The sequence below is a fragment of the Phoenix dactylifera genome, chromosome 4 (genome assembly GCF_051530095.1).
Source record: "Phoenix dactylifera cultivar Ajwa chromosome 4, Ajwa_hap1_PhDact_Kaust_v1.1, whole genome shotgun sequence".
NCBI lineage: Eukaryota > Viridiplantae > Streptophyta > Magnoliopsida > Arecales > Arecaceae > Phoenix > Phoenix dactylifera.
In genome coordinates, this window is record NC_143193.1 from 35,640,081 (window position 1) to 35,652,752 (window position 12,672).

Here is a 12,672-nt window from a genome sequence, read left to right on the forward strand (position 1 = left end):
AAAATTATCCGAAGAGGAAAAGCCAAAAGCCGAAAAATTAAAAATAAATATTATCAAAAAATAAAAAAGCGGGCAAAAAATAAAAGGGGTGCAACACGAGGACTTCCCAGGGGGTCACCCATCCTAGTACTACTCACGCCCAAGCACGCTTAACTGCGGAGTTCTGATGGGATCCGGTGCATTAGCGCTGGTATGACCGCACCCATGACATGCCCATCGAAACACCCTTTCATGACAAAGCAGCAGACCTCGACGGCCCGAGACATTCGCGCTGCCGGGGCCGTTCTGGCGTAGGATTCAATGCGCTGTTCCGCTATGCGGCATGGCACCGCGAGTCTCCGGACTCAGTTTATTTTCGAGGGAAAAAAATTATCCGAAGAGGAAAAGCCAAAAGCCAAAAAATTAAAAATAAATGTTATCAAAAAAGAAAAAAGCGGGCAAAAAATAAAAGGGGTGCAACACGAGGACTTCCCAGGGGGTCACCCATCCTAGTACTACTCTCGCCCAAGCACGCTTAACTGCGGAGTTCTGATGGGATCCGGTGCATTAGTGCTGGTATGATCGCACCCATGATATGCCCTTCGAAACTCCCTTTTATGACAAAGCAGCAGACCTCGACGGCCCGAGACATTCGCGCTGCCGGGGCCGTTCTGGCGTAGGATTCAACGCGCTGGTCCCGCTATGCGGCATGGCACCGCCAGTCTCCGGACCCAGTTTATTGTCGGGGGAAAAAAATTATCCGAAGAGGAAAAGCCAAAAGCCAAAAAATTAAAAATAAATATTATCAAAAAATAAAAAAGCGGGCAAAAAATAAAAAGGGTGCAACATGAGGACTTCCCAGGGGGTCACCCATCCTAGTGCTACTCTCGCCCAAGCACGCTTAACTGCGGAGTTCTGATAGGATCCGGTGCATTAGTGCTGGTATGATCGCACCCAAGACATGCCCTTCGAAACTCCCTTTTATGACAAAGTAGCAGACCTCGACGGCCCGAGACATTCGCGCTGCCGGGGCCGTTCTGGCGTAGGATTCAACACGCTGTTCCGCTATGCGGCATGGCACCGCCAGTCTCCGGACTCAGTTTATTTTCGGGGGAAAAAAATTATCCGAAGAGGAAAAGCCAAAAGCCGAAAAATAAAAAATAAATGTTATCAAAAAATAAAAAAGCGGGCAAAAAATAAAAGGGGTGCAACACGAGGACTTCCCAGGGGGTCACCCATCCTAGTACTACTCTCGCCCAAGCACGCTTAACTGCGGAGTTCTGATGGGATCCGGTGCATTAGTGCTGGTATGGTCGCACCCATGACATGCCCTTCGAAACTCCCTTTTATGACAAAGCAGCAGACCTCGACGGCCCGAGACATTCGCGCTGCCGGGGCCGTTCTGGCGTAGGATTCAACGCGCTGTTCCGCTATGCGGCATGGCACCGCCAGTCTCCGGACTCAATTTATTTTCGGGGGAAAAAAATTATCCGAAGAGGAAAAGCCAAAAGCCGAAAAATAAAAAATAAATGTTATCAAAAAATAAAAAAGCGGGCAAAAAATAAAAGGGGTGCAACACGAGGACTTCCCAGGGGGTCACCCATCCTAGTACTACTCTCGCCCAAGCACGCTTAACTGCGGAGTTCTGATGGGATCCGGTGCATTAGTGCTGGTATGATCGCACCCATGACATGCCCTTCGAAACTCCCTTTTATGACAAAGCAGCAGACCTCGACGGCCCGAGACATTCGCGCTGCCGGGGCCGTTCTGGCGTAGGATTCAACGCGCTGTTCCGCTATGCGGCATGGCACCGCCAGTCTCCGGACTCAGTTTATTTTCGGGGGGAAAAAATTATCCGAAGAGGAAAAGCCAAAAGCCAAAAAATTAAAAATAAATATTATCAAAAAATAAAAAAGCAGGCAAAAAATAAAAAGGGTGCAACACGAGGGCTTCCCAGGGGGTCACCCATCCTAGTACTTCTCTCGCCCAAGCACGCCTAACTGCGGAGTTATGATGGGATCCGGTGCATTAGTGCTGGTATGATCGCACCCATGACATGCCCTTCGAAACTCCCTTTTATGACAAAGCAGCAGACCGCGACGGCCCGAGACATTCGCGCTGCCGGGGCCGTTCTGGCGTAGGATTCAACGCGCTGTTCCGCTATGCGGCATGGCACCGCGAGTCTCCGGACTCAGTTTATTTTCGGAGGAAAAAAATTATCCGAAGAGGAAAAGCCAAAAGCCGAAAAATTAAAAATAAATATTATCAAAAAATAAAAAAGCGGGCAAAAAATAAAAGGGGTGCAACACGAGGACTTCCCAGGGGGTCACCCATCCTAGTACTACTCTCGCCCAAGCACGCTTAACTGCGGAGTTCTGATGGGATCCGGTGCATTAGTGCTGGTATGATCGCACTCATGACATGCCCATCGAAACTCCCTTTTATGACAAAGCAGCAGACCTCGACGGCCCGAGACATTCGCGCCGCCGGGGCCGTTCTGGCGTAGGATTCAACGCGCTATTCCCGCTATGCGGCATGGCACCGCCAGTCTCCGGACTCAGTTTATTTTCGGGGGAAAAAAATTATCCGAAGAGGAAAAGCCAAAAGCCGAAAAATTAAAAATAAATATTATCAAAAAATAAAAAAGTGGAGAAAAAAATAAAAAGGGTGCAACACGAGGACTTCCCAGGGGGTCACCCATCCTAATACTACTCTCGCCCAAGCACGCTTAACTGCGGAGTTCTGATGGGATCCGGTGCATTAGTGCTGGTATGATCGCACCCATGACATGCCCTTCGAAACTCCCTTTTATGACAAAGCAGCAGACCTCGACGGCCCGAGACATTCGCGCTGCCGGGGCCGTTCTGGCGTAGGATTCAACGCGCTGTTCCGCTATGCGGCATGGCACCGCGAGTCTCCGGACTCAGTTTATTTTCGGGGGAAAAAAATTATCCGAAGAGGAAAAGCCAAAAGCCGAAAAATTAAAAATAAATATTATCAAAAAATAAAAAAGCGGGCAAAAAATAAAAGGGGTGCAACACGAGGACTTCCCAGGGGGTCACCCATCCTAGTACTACTCACGCCCAAGCACGCTTAACTGCGGAGTTCTGATGGGATCCGGTGCATTAGTGCTGGTATGACCGCACCCATGACATGCCCATCGAAACACCCTTTCATGACAAAGCAGCAGACCTCGACGGCCCGAGACATTCGCGCTGCCGGGGCCGTTCTGGCGTAGGATTCAATGCGCTGTTCCGCTATGCGGCATGGCACCGCGAGTCTCCGGACTCAGTTTATTTTCGAGGGAAAAAAATTATCCGAAGAGGAAAAGCCAAAAGCCAAAAAATTAAAAATAAATGTTATCAAAAAAGAAAAAAGCGGGCAAAAAATAAAAGGGGTGCAACACGAGGACTTCCCAGGGGGTCACCCATCCTAGTACTACTCTCGCCCAAGCACGCTTAACTGCGGAGTTCTGATGGGATCCGGTGCATTAGTGCTGGTATGATCGCACCCATGATATGCCCTTCGAAACTCCCTTTTATGACAAAGCAGCAGACCTCGACGGCCCGAGACATTCGCGCTGCCGGGGCCGTTCTGGCGTAGGATTCAACGCGCTGGTCCCGCTATGCGGCATGGCACCGCCAGTCTCCGGACCCAGTTTATTGTCGGGGGAAAAAAATTATCCGAAGAGGAAAAGCCAAAAGCCAAAAAATTAAAAATAAATATTATCAAAAAATAAAAAAGCGGGCAAAAAATAAAAAGGGTGCAACATGAGGACTTCCCAGGGGGTCACCCATCCTAGTACTACTCTCGCCCAAGCACGCTTAACTGCGGAGTTCTGATAGGATCCGGTGCATTAGTGCTGGTATGATCGCACCCAAGACATGCCTTTCGAAACTCCCTTTTATGACAAAGTAGCAGACGTCGACGGCCCGAGACATTCGCGCTGCCGGGGCCGTTCAGGCGTAGGATTCAACACGCTGTTCCGCTATGCGGCATGGCACCGCCAGTCTCCGGACTCAGTTTATTTTCGGGGGAAAAAAATTATCCGAAGAGGAAAAGCCAAAAGCCGAAAAATAAAAAATAAATGTTATCAAAAAATAAAAAAGCGGGCAAAAAATAAAAGGGGTGCAACACGAGGACTTCCCAGGGGGTCACCCATCCTAGTACTACTCTCGCCCAAGCACGCTTAACTGCGGAGTTCTGATGGGATCCGGTGCATTAGTGCTGGTATGATCGCACCCATGACATGCCCTTCGAAACTCCCTTTTATGACAAAGCAGCAGACCTCGACGGCCCGAGACATTCGCGCTGCCGGGGCCCTTCTGGCGTAGGACTCAACGCGCTGTTCCGCTATGCGGCATGGCACCGCCAGTCTCCGGACTCAATTTATTTTCGGGGGAAAAAAATTATCCGAAGAGGAAAAGCCAAAAGCCGAAAAATAAAAAATAAATGTTATCAAAAAATAAAAAAGCGGGCAAAAAATAAAAGGGGTGCAACACGAGGACTTCCCAGGGGGTCACCCATCCTAGTACTACTCTCGCCCAAGCACGCTTAACTGCGGAGTTCTGATGGGATCCGGTGCATTAGTGCTGGTATGATCGCACCCATGACATGCCCTTCGAAACTCCCTTTTATGACAAAGCAGCAGACCTCGACGGCCCGAGACATTCGCGCTGCCGGGGCCGTTCTGGCGTAGGATTCAACGCGCTGTTCCGCTATGCGGCATGGCACCGCCAGTCTCCGGACTCAGTTTATTTTCGGGGGGAAAAAATTATCCGAAGAGGAAAAGCCAAAAGCCAAAAAATTAAAAATAAATATTATCAAAAAATAAAAAAGCAGGCAAAAAATAAAAAGGGTGCAACACGAGGACTTCCCAGGGGGTCACCCATCCTAGTACTTCTCTCGCCCAAGCACGCCTAACTGCGGAGTTATGATGGGATCCGGTGCATTAGTGCTGGTATGATCGCACCCATGACATGCCCTTCGAAACTCCCTTTTATGACAAAGCAGCAGACCGCGACGGCCCGAGACATTCGCGCTGCCGGGGCCGTTCTGGCGTAGGATTCAACGCGCTGTTCCGCTATGCGGCATGGCACCGCGAGTCTCCGGACTCAGTTTATTTTCGGGGGAAAAAAATTATCCGAAGAGGAAAAGCCAAAAGCCGAAAAATTAAAAATAAATATTATCAAAAAATAAAAAAGCGGGCAAAAAATAAAAGGGGTGCAACACGAGGACTTCCCAGGGGGTCACCCATCCTAGTACTACTCTCGCCCAAGCACGCTTAACTGCGGAGTTCTGATGGGATCCGGTGCATTAGTGCTGGTATGATCGCACCCATGACATGCCCATCGAAACTCCCTTTTATGACAAAGCAGCAGACCTCGACGGCCCGAGACATTCGCGCCGCCGGGGCCGTTCTGGCGTAGGATTCAACGCGCTATTCCCGCTATGCGGCATGGCACCGCCAGTCTCCGGACTCAGTTTATTTTCGGGGGAAAAAAATTATCCGAAGAGGAAAAGCCAAAAGCCGAAAAATTAAAAATAAATATTATCAAAAAATAAAAAAGTGGAGAAAAAAATAAAAAGGGTGCAACACGAGGACTTCCCAGGGGGTCACCCATCCTAGTACTACTCTCGCCCAAGCACGCTTAACTGCGGAGTTCTGATGGGATCCGGTGCATTAGTGCTGGTATGATCGCACCCATGACATGCCCTTCGAAACTCCCTTTTATGACAAAGCAGCAGACCTCGACGGCCCGAGACATTCGCGCTGCCGGGGCCGTTCTGGCGTAGGATTCAACGCGCTGTTCCGCTATGCGGCATGGCACCGCGAGTCTCCGGACTCAGTTTATTTTCGGGGGAAAAAAATTATCCGAAGAGGAAAAGCCAAAAGCCGAAAAATTAAAAATAAATATTATCAAAAAATAAAAAAGCGGGCAAAAAATAAAAGGGGTGCAACACGAGGACTTCCCAGGGGGTCACCCATCCTAGTACTACTCTCGCCCAAGCACGCTTAACTGCGGAGTTCTGATGGGATCCGGTGCATTAGTGCTGGTATGATCGCACCCATGACATGCCCATCGAAACACCCTTTTATGACAAAGCAGCAGACCTCGACGGCCCGAGACATTCGCGCTGCCGGGGCCGTTCTGGCGTAGGATTCAATGCGCTGTTCCGCTATGCGGCATGGCACCGCGAGTCTCCGGACTCAGTTTATTTTCGAGGGAAAAAAATTATCCGAAGAGGAAAAGCCAAAAGCCAAAAAATTAAAAATAAATGTTATCAAAAAAGAAAAAAGCGGGCAAAAAATAAAAGGGGTGCAACACGAGGACTTCCCAGGGGGTCACCCATCCTAGTACTACTCTCGCCCAAGCACGCTTAACTGCGGAGTTCTGATGGGATCCGGTGCATTAGTGCTGGTATGATCGCACCCATGATATGCCCTTCGAAACTCCCTTTTATGACAAAGCAGCAGACCTCGACGGCCCGAGACATTCGCGCTGCCGGGGCCGTTCTGGCGTAGGATTCAACGCGCTGGTCCCGCTATGCGGCATGGCACCGCCAGTCTCCGGACCCAGTTTATTGTCGGGGGGAAAAAATTATCCAAAGAGGAAAAGCCAAAAGCCAAAAAATTAAAAATAAATATTATCAAAAAATAAAAAAGCGGGCAAAAAATAAAAAGGGTGCAACATGAGGACTTCCCAGGGGGTCACCCATCCTAGTACTACTCTCGCCCAAGCACGCTTAACTGCGGAGCTCTGATAGGATCCGGTGCATTAGTGCTGGTATGATCGCACCCAAGACATGCCCTTCGAAACTCCCTTTTATGACAAAGTAGCAGACCTCGACGGCCCGAGACATTCGCGCTGCCGGGGCCGTTCTGGCGTAGGATTCAACACGCTGTTCCGCTATGCGGCATGGCACCGCCAGTCTCCGGACTCAGTTTATTTTCGGGGGAAAAAAATTATCCGAAGAGGAAAAGCCAAAAGCCGAAAAATAAAAAATAAATGTTATCAAAAAATAAAAAAGCGGGCAAAAAATAAAAGGGGTGCAACACGAGGACTTCCCAGGGGGTCACCCATCCTAGTACTACTCTCGCCCAAGCACGCTTAACTGCGGAGTTCTGATGGGATCCGGTGCATTAGTGCTGGTATGATCGCACCCATGACATGCCCTTCGAAACTCCCTTTTATGACAAAGCAGCAGACCTCGACGGCCCGAGACATTCGCGCTGCCGGGGCCGTTCTGGCGTAGGATTCAACGCGCTGTTCCGCTATGCGGCATGGCACCGCCAGTCTCCGGACTCAGTTTATTTTCGGGGGGAAAAAATTATCCGAAGAGGAAAAGCCAAAAGCCAAAAAATTAAAAATAAATATTATCAAAAAATAAAAAAGCGGGCAAAAAATAAAAAGGGTGCAACACGAGGACTTCCCAGGGGGTCACCCATCCTAGTACTTCTCTCGCCCAAGCACGCCTAACTGCGGAGTTATGATGGGATCCGGTGCATTAGTGCTGGTATGATCGCACCCATGACATGCCCTTCGAAACTCCCTTTTATGACAAAGCAGCAGACCGCGACGGCCCGAGACATTCACGCTGCCGGGGCCGTTCTGGCGTAGGATTCAACGCGCTGTTCCGCTATGCGGCATGGCACCGCGAGTCTCCGGACTCAGTTTATTTTCGGGGGAAAAAAATTATCCGAAGAGGAAAAGCCAAAAGCCGAAAAATTAAAAATAAATGTTATCAAAAAATAAAAAAGCGGGCAAAAAATAAAAGGGGTGCAACACGAGGACTTCCCAGGGGGTCACCCATCCTAGTACTACTCTCGCCCAAGCACGCTTAACTGCGGAGTTCTGATGGGATCCGGTGCATTAGTGCTGGTATGATCGCACCTATGACATGCCCATCGAAACTCCCTTTTATGACAAAGCAGCAGACCTCGACGGCCCGAGACATTCGCGCCGCCGGGGCCGTTCTGGCGTAGGATTCAACGCGCTATTCCCGCTATGCGGCATGGCACCGCCAGTCTCCGGACTCAGTTTATTTTTGGGGGAAAAAAATTATCCGAAGAGAAAAAGCCAAAAGCCGAAAAATTAAAAATAAATATTATCAAAAAATAAAAAAGTGGAGAAAAAAATAAAAAGGGTGCAACACGAGGACTTCCCAGGGGGTCACCCATCCTAGTACTACTCTCGCCCAAGCACGCTTAACTCCGGAGTTCTGATGGGATCCGGTGCATTAGTGCTGGTATGATCGCACCCATGACATGCCCTTCGAAACTCCCTTTTATGACAAAGCAGCAGACCTCGACGGCCCGAGACATTCGCGCTGCCGGGGCCGTTCTGGCGTAGGATTCAACGCGCTGTTCCGCTATGCGGCATGGCACCGCGAGTCTCCGGACTCAGTTTATTTTCGGAGGAAAAAAATTATCCGAAGAGGAAAAGCCAAAAGCCGAAAAATTAAAAATAAATATTATCAAAAAATAAAAAAGCGGGCAAAAAATAAAAGGGGTGCAACACGAGGACTTCCCAGGGGGTCACCCATCCTAGTACTACTCTCGCCCAAGCACGCTTAACTGCGGAGTTCTGATGGGATCCGGTGCATTAGTGCTGGTATGATCGCACCCATGACATGCCCATCGAAACACCCTTTTATGACAAAGCAGCAGACCTCGACGGCCCGAGACATTCGCGCTGCCGGGGCCGTTCTGGCGTAGGATTCAATGCGCTGTTCCGCTATGCGGCATGGCACCGCGAGTCTCCGGACTCAGTTTATTTTCGAGGGAAAAAAATTATCCGAAGAGGAAAAGCCAAAAGCCAAAAAATTAAAAATAAATGTTATCAAAAAAGAAAAAAGCGGGCAAAAAATAAAAGGGGTGCAACACGAGGACTTCCCAGGGGGTCACCCATCCTAGTACTACTCTCGCCCAAGCACGCTTAACTGCGGAGTTCTGATGGGATCCGGTGCATTAGTGCTGGTATGATCGCACCCATGATATGCCCTTCGAAACTCCCTTTTATGACAAAGCAGCAGACCTCGACGGCCCGAGACATTCGCGCTGCCGGGGCCGTTCTGGCGTAGGATTCAACGCGCTGGTCCCGCTATGCGGCATGGCACCGCCAGTCTCCGGACCTAGTTTATTGTCGGGGGAAAAAAATTATCCGAAGAGGAAAAGCCAAAAGCCAAAAAATTAAAAATAAATATTATCAAAAAATAAAAAAGCGGGCAAAAAATAAAAAGGGTGCAACATGAGGACTTCCCAGGGGGTCACCCATCCTAGTACTACTCTCGCCCAAGCACGCTTAACTGCGGAGTTCTGATCGGATCCGGTGCATTAGTGCTGGTATGATCGCACCCAAGACATGCCCTTCGAAACTCCCTTTTATGACAAAGTAGCAGACCTCGACGGCCCGAGACATTCGCGCTGCCGGGGCCGTTCTGGCGTAGGATTCAACACGCTGTTCCGCTATGCGGCATGGCACCGCCAGTCTCCGGACTCAGTTTATTTTCGGGGGAAAAAAATTATCCGAAGAGGAAAAGCCAAAAGCCGAAAAATAAAAAATAAATGTTATCAAAAAATAAAAAAGCGGGCAAAAAATAAAAGGGGTGCAACACGAGGACTTCCCAGGGGGTCACCCATCCTAGTACTACTCTCGCCCAAGCACGCTTAACTGCGGAGTTCTGATGGGATCCGGTGCATTAGTGCTGGTATGATCGCACCCATGACATGCCCTTCGAAACTCCCTTTTATGACAAAGCAGCAGACCTCGACGGCCCGAGACATTCGCGCTGCCGGGGCCGTTCTGGCGTAGGATTCAACGCGCTGTTCCGCTATGCGGCATGGCACCGCCAGTCTCCGGACTCAGTTTATTTTCGGGGGGAAAAAATTATCCGAAGAGGAAAAGCCAAAAGCCAAAAAATTAAAAATAAATATTATCAAAAAATAAAAAAGCGGGCAAAAAATAAAAAGGGTGCAACACGAGGACTTCCCAGGGGGTCACCCATCCTAGTACTTCTCTCGCCCAAGCACGCCTAACTGCGGAGTTATGATGGGATCCGGTGCATTAGTGCTGGTATGATCGCACCCATGACATGCCCTTCGAAACTCCCTTTTATGACAAAGCAGCAGACCGCGACGGCCCGAGACATTCACGCTGCCGGGGCCGTTCTGGCGTAGGATTCAACGCGCTGTTCCGCTATGCGGCATGGCACCGCGAGTCTCCGGACTCAGTTTATTTTCGGGGGAAAAAAATTATCCGAAGAGGAAAAGCCAAAAGCCGAAAAATTAAAAATAAATGTTATCAAAAAATAAAAAAGCGGGCAAAAAATAAAAGGGGTGCAACACGAGGACTTCCCAGGGGGTCACCCATCCTAGTACTACTCTCGCCCAAGCACGCTTAACTGCGGAGTTCTGATGGGATCCGGTGCATTAGTGCTGGTATGATCGCACCTATGACATGCCCATCGAAACTCCCTTTTATGACAAAGCAGCAGACCTCGACGGCCCGAGACATTCGCGCCGCCGGGGCCGTTCTGGCGTAGGATTCAACGCGCTATTCCCGCTATGCGGCATGGCACCGCCAGTCTCCGGACTCAGTTTATTTTCGGGGGAAAAAAATTATCCGAAGAGAAAAAGCCAAAAGCCGAAAAATTAAAAATAAATATTATCAAAAAATAAAAAAGTGGAGAAAAAAATAAAAAGGGTGCAACACGAGGACTTCCCAGGGGGTCACCCATCCTAGTACTACTCTCGCCCAAGCACGCTTAACTCCGGAGTTCTGATGGGATCCGGTGCATTAGTGCTGGTATGATCGCACCCATGACATGCCCTTCGAAACTCCCTTTTATGACAAAGCAGCAGACCTCGACGGCCCGAGACATTCGCGCTGCCGGGGCCGTTCTGGCGTAGGATTCAACGCGCTGTTCCGCTATGCGGCATGGCACCGCGAGTCTCCGGACTCAGTTTATTTTCGGAGGAAAAAAATTATCCGAAGAGGAAAAGCCAAAAGCCGAAAAATTAAAAATAAATATTATCAAAAAATAAAAAAGCGGGCAAAAAATAAAAGGGGTGCAACACGAGGACTTCCCAGGGGGTCACCCATCCTAGTACTACTCTCGCCCAAGCACGCTTAACTGCGGAGTTCTGATGGGATCCGGTGCATTAGTGCTGGTATGATCGCACCCATGACATGCCCATCGAAACACCCTTTTATGACAAAGCAGCAGACCTCGACGGCCCGAGACATTCGCGCTGCCGGGGCCGTTCTGGCGTAGGATTCAATGCGCTGTTCCGCTATGCGGCATGGCACCGCGAGTCTCCGGACTCAGTTTATTTTCGAGGGAAAAAAATTATCCGAAGAGGAAAAGCCAAAAGCCAAAAAATTAAAAATAAATGTTATCAAAAAAGAAAAAAGCGGGCAAAAAATAAAAGGGGTGCAACACGAGGACTTCCCAGGGGGTCACCCATCCTAGTACTACTCTCGCCCAAGCACGCTTAACTGCGGAGTTCTGATGGGATCCGGTGCATTAGTGCTGGTATGATCGCACCCATGATATGCCCTTCGAAACTCCCTTTTATGACAAAGCAGCAGACCTCGACGGCCCGAGACATTCGCGCTGCCGGGGCCGTTCTGGCGTAGGATTCAACGCGCTGGTCCCGCTATGCGGCATGGCACCGCCAGTCTCCGGACCTAGTTTATTGTCGGGGGAAAAAAATTATCCGAAGAGGAAAAGCCAAAAGCCAAAAAATTAAAAATAAATATTATCAAAAAATAAAAAAGCGGGCAAAAAATAAAAAGGGTGCAACATGAGGACTTCCCAGGGGGTCACCCATCCTAGTACTACTCTCGCCCAAGCACGCTTAACTGCGGAGTTCTGATCGGATCCGGTGCATTAGTGCTGGTATGATCGCACCCAAGACATGCCCTTCGAAACTCCCTTTTATGACAAAGTAGCAGACCTCGACGGCCCGAGACATTCGCGCTGCCGGGGCCGTTCTGGCGTAGGATTCAACACGCTGTTCCGCTATGCGGCATGGCACCGCCAGTCTCCGGACTCAGTTTATTTTCGGGGGAAAAAAATTATCCGAAGAGGAAAAGCCAAAAGCCGAAAAATAAAAAATAAATGTTATCAAAAAATAAAAAAGCGGGCAAAAAATAAAAGGGGTGCAACACGAGGACTTCCCAGGGGGTCACCCATCCTAGTACTACTCTCGCCCAAGCACGCTTAACTGCGGAGTTCTGATGGGATCCGGTGCATTAGTGCTGGTATGATCGCACCCATGACATGCCCTTCGAAACTCCCTTTTATGACAAAGCAGCAGACCTCGACGGCCCGAGACATTCGCGCTGCCGGGGCCGTTCTGGCGTAGGATTCAACGCGCTGTTCCGCTATGCGGCATGGCACCGCCAGTCTCCGGACTCAGTTTATTTTCGGGAGAAAAAAATTATCCGAAGAGGAAAAGCCAAAAGCCGAAAAATAAAAAATAAATGTTATCAAAAAATAAAAAAGCGGGCAAAAAATAAAAGGGGTGCAACACGAGGACTTCCCAGGGGGTCACCCATCCTAGTACTACTCTCGCCCAAGCACTCTTAACTGCGGAGTTCTGATGGGATCCGGTGCATTAGTGCTGGTATGATCGCACCCATGACATGCCCTTCGAAACTCCCTTTTATGACAAAGCAGCAGACC

General features: G+C 49.5%; 30 non-coding genes and 5 pseudogenes across 30 annotated transcripts; all 35 read right to left on the reverse strand.

The window, feature by feature from the left end:
- Positions 1–85: 85 nt before the first annotated feature.
- Positions 86–204, reverse strand: LOC149758405 (5S ribosomal RNA). Its single transcript, XR_016402455.1, has one exon. It is a non-coding gene; the product is annotated as a 5S ribosomal RNA (ribosomal RNA).
- Positions 205–450: 246 nt separating this feature from the next.
- Positions 451–569, reverse strand: LOC149758406 (5S ribosomal RNA). The gene has a single exon (XR_016407945.1). It is a non-coding gene; the product is annotated as a 5S ribosomal RNA (ribosomal RNA).
- A 247-nt stretch (positions 570–816) lies between these two features.
- LOC149758407 (5S ribosomal RNA) lies at positions 817–935 on the reverse strand (annotated as a pseudogene).
- A 246-nt stretch (positions 936–1,181) lies between these two features.
- LOC149758408 (5S ribosomal RNA) lies at positions 1,182–1,300 on the reverse strand. The gene has a single exon (XR_016410581.1). It is a non-coding gene; the product is annotated as a 5S ribosomal RNA (ribosomal RNA).
- A 246-nt stretch (positions 1,301–1,546) lies between these two features.
- LOC149758409 (5S ribosomal RNA) lies at positions 1,547–1,665 on the reverse strand. Its single transcript, XR_016407956.1, has one exon. It is a non-coding gene; the product is annotated as a 5S ribosomal RNA (ribosomal RNA).
- Positions 1,666–1,911: 246 nt separating this feature from the next.
- LOC149758410 (5S ribosomal RNA) lies at positions 1,912–2,030 on the reverse strand (annotated as a pseudogene).
- Positions 2,031–2,276: 246 nt separating this feature from the next.
- LOC149758411 (5S ribosomal RNA) lies at positions 2,277–2,395 on the reverse strand. Its single transcript, XR_016401761.1, has one exon. It is a non-coding gene; the product is annotated as a 5S ribosomal RNA (ribosomal RNA).
- Positions 2,396–2,643: 248 nt separating this feature from the next.
- On the reverse strand, positions 2,644–2,762 carry LOC149758412 (5S ribosomal RNA). The gene has a single exon (XR_016401794.1). It is a non-coding gene; the product is annotated as a 5S ribosomal RNA (ribosomal RNA).
- A 246-nt stretch (positions 2,763–3,008) lies between these two features.
- Positions 3,009–3,127, reverse strand: LOC149758413 (5S ribosomal RNA). The gene has a single exon (XR_016400676.1). It is a non-coding gene; the product is annotated as a 5S ribosomal RNA (ribosomal RNA).
- Positions 3,128–3,373: 246 nt separating this feature from the next.
- LOC149758414 (5S ribosomal RNA) lies at positions 3,374–3,492 on the reverse strand. Its single transcript, XR_016407967.1, has one exon. It is a non-coding gene; the product is annotated as a 5S ribosomal RNA (ribosomal RNA).
- A 247-nt stretch (positions 3,493–3,739) lies between these two features.
- LOC149758415 (5S ribosomal RNA) lies at positions 3,740–3,858 on the reverse strand. Its single transcript, XR_016407275.1, has one exon. It is a non-coding gene; the product is annotated as a 5S ribosomal RNA (ribosomal RNA).
- A 246-nt stretch (positions 3,859–4,104) lies between these two features.
- Positions 4,105–4,223, reverse strand: LOC149758416 (5S ribosomal RNA). The gene has a single exon (XR_016407978.1). It is a non-coding gene; the product is annotated as a 5S ribosomal RNA (ribosomal RNA).
- A 246-nt stretch (positions 4,224–4,469) lies between these two features.
- Positions 4,470–4,588, reverse strand: LOC149758417 (5S ribosomal RNA). The gene has a single exon (XR_016407988.1). It is a non-coding gene; the product is annotated as a 5S ribosomal RNA (ribosomal RNA).
- Positions 4,589–4,834: 246 nt separating this feature from the next.
- LOC149758418 (5S ribosomal RNA) lies at positions 4,835–4,953 on the reverse strand (annotated as a pseudogene).
- A 246-nt stretch (positions 4,954–5,199) lies between these two features.
- LOC149758419 (5S ribosomal RNA) lies at positions 5,200–5,318 on the reverse strand. Its single transcript, XR_016408000.1, has one exon. It is a non-coding gene; the product is annotated as a 5S ribosomal RNA (ribosomal RNA).
- A 248-nt stretch (positions 5,319–5,566) lies between these two features.
- On the reverse strand, positions 5,567–5,685 carry LOC149758420 (5S ribosomal RNA). Its single transcript, XR_016411888.1, has one exon. It is a non-coding gene; the product is annotated as a 5S ribosomal RNA (ribosomal RNA).
- A 246-nt stretch (positions 5,686–5,931) lies between these two features.
- LOC149758421 (5S ribosomal RNA) lies at positions 5,932–6,050 on the reverse strand. The gene has a single exon (XR_016408010.1). It is a non-coding gene; the product is annotated as a 5S ribosomal RNA (ribosomal RNA).
- Positions 6,051–6,296: 246 nt separating this feature from the next.
- LOC149758422 (5S ribosomal RNA) lies at positions 6,297–6,415 on the reverse strand. Its single transcript, XR_016408021.1, has one exon. It is a non-coding gene; the product is annotated as a 5S ribosomal RNA (ribosomal RNA).
- A 247-nt stretch (positions 6,416–6,662) lies between these two features.
- LOC149758423 (5S ribosomal RNA) lies at positions 6,663–6,781 on the reverse strand. Its single transcript, XR_016408598.1, has one exon. It is a non-coding gene; the product is annotated as a 5S ribosomal RNA (ribosomal RNA).
- Positions 6,782–7,027: 246 nt separating this feature from the next.
- LOC149758424 (5S ribosomal RNA) lies at positions 7,028–7,146 on the reverse strand. The gene has a single exon (XR_016408030.1). It is a non-coding gene; the product is annotated as a 5S ribosomal RNA (ribosomal RNA).
- A 246-nt stretch (positions 7,147–7,392) lies between these two features.
- LOC149758425 (5S ribosomal RNA) lies at positions 7,393–7,511 on the reverse strand (annotated as a pseudogene).
- A 246-nt stretch (positions 7,512–7,757) lies between these two features.
- Positions 7,758–7,876, reverse strand: LOC149758426 (5S ribosomal RNA). The gene has a single exon (XR_016402074.1). It is a non-coding gene; the product is annotated as a 5S ribosomal RNA (ribosomal RNA).
- A 248-nt stretch (positions 7,877–8,124) lies between these two features.
- Positions 8,125–8,243, reverse strand: LOC149758427 (5S ribosomal RNA). Its single transcript, XR_016400488.1, has one exon. It is a non-coding gene; the product is annotated as a 5S ribosomal RNA (ribosomal RNA).
- A 246-nt stretch (positions 8,244–8,489) lies between these two features.
- LOC149758428 (5S ribosomal RNA) lies at positions 8,490–8,608 on the reverse strand. Its single transcript, XR_016408041.1, has one exon. It is a non-coding gene; the product is annotated as a 5S ribosomal RNA (ribosomal RNA).
- A 246-nt stretch (positions 8,609–8,854) lies between these two features.
- Positions 8,855–8,973, reverse strand: LOC149758429 (5S ribosomal RNA). The gene has a single exon (XR_016408052.1). It is a non-coding gene; the product is annotated as a 5S ribosomal RNA (ribosomal RNA).
- A 247-nt stretch (positions 8,974–9,220) lies between these two features.
- Positions 9,221–9,339, reverse strand: LOC149758430 (5S ribosomal RNA). The gene has a single exon (XR_016407846.1). It is a non-coding gene; the product is annotated as a 5S ribosomal RNA (ribosomal RNA).
- A 246-nt stretch (positions 9,340–9,585) lies between these two features.
- Positions 9,586–9,704, reverse strand: LOC149758431 (5S ribosomal RNA). Its single transcript, XR_016408063.1, has one exon. It is a non-coding gene; the product is annotated as a 5S ribosomal RNA (ribosomal RNA).
- Positions 9,705–9,950: 246 nt separating this feature from the next.
- LOC149758432 (5S ribosomal RNA) lies at positions 9,951–10,069 on the reverse strand (annotated as a pseudogene).
- Positions 10,070–10,315: 246 nt separating this feature from the next.
- On the reverse strand, positions 10,316–10,434 carry LOC149758433 (5S ribosomal RNA). The gene has a single exon (XR_016402075.1). It is a non-coding gene; the product is annotated as a 5S ribosomal RNA (ribosomal RNA).
- Positions 10,435–10,682: 248 nt separating this feature from the next.
- Positions 10,683–10,801, reverse strand: LOC149758434 (5S ribosomal RNA). The gene has a single exon (XR_016400489.1). It is a non-coding gene; the product is annotated as a 5S ribosomal RNA (ribosomal RNA).
- Positions 10,802–11,047: 246 nt separating this feature from the next.
- LOC149758435 (5S ribosomal RNA) lies at positions 11,048–11,166 on the reverse strand. Its single transcript, XR_016408074.1, has one exon. It is a non-coding gene; the product is annotated as a 5S ribosomal RNA (ribosomal RNA).
- A 246-nt stretch (positions 11,167–11,412) lies between these two features.
- On the reverse strand, positions 11,413–11,531 carry LOC149758436 (5S ribosomal RNA). The gene has a single exon (XR_016408085.1). It is a non-coding gene; the product is annotated as a 5S ribosomal RNA (ribosomal RNA).
- A 247-nt stretch (positions 11,532–11,778) lies between these two features.
- On the reverse strand, positions 11,779–11,897 carry LOC149758437 (5S ribosomal RNA). Its single transcript, XR_016407847.1, has one exon. It is a non-coding gene; the product is annotated as a 5S ribosomal RNA (ribosomal RNA).
- A 246-nt stretch (positions 11,898–12,143) lies between these two features.
- Positions 12,144–12,262, reverse strand: LOC149758438 (5S ribosomal RNA). The gene has a single exon (XR_016408095.1). It is a non-coding gene; the product is annotated as a 5S ribosomal RNA (ribosomal RNA).
- A 246-nt stretch (positions 12,263–12,508) lies between these two features.
- Positions 12,509–12,627, reverse strand: LOC149758439 (5S ribosomal RNA). Its single transcript, XR_016404721.1, has one exon. It is a non-coding gene; the product is annotated as a 5S ribosomal RNA (ribosomal RNA).
- Positions 12,628–12,672: the final 45 nt, after the last annotated feature.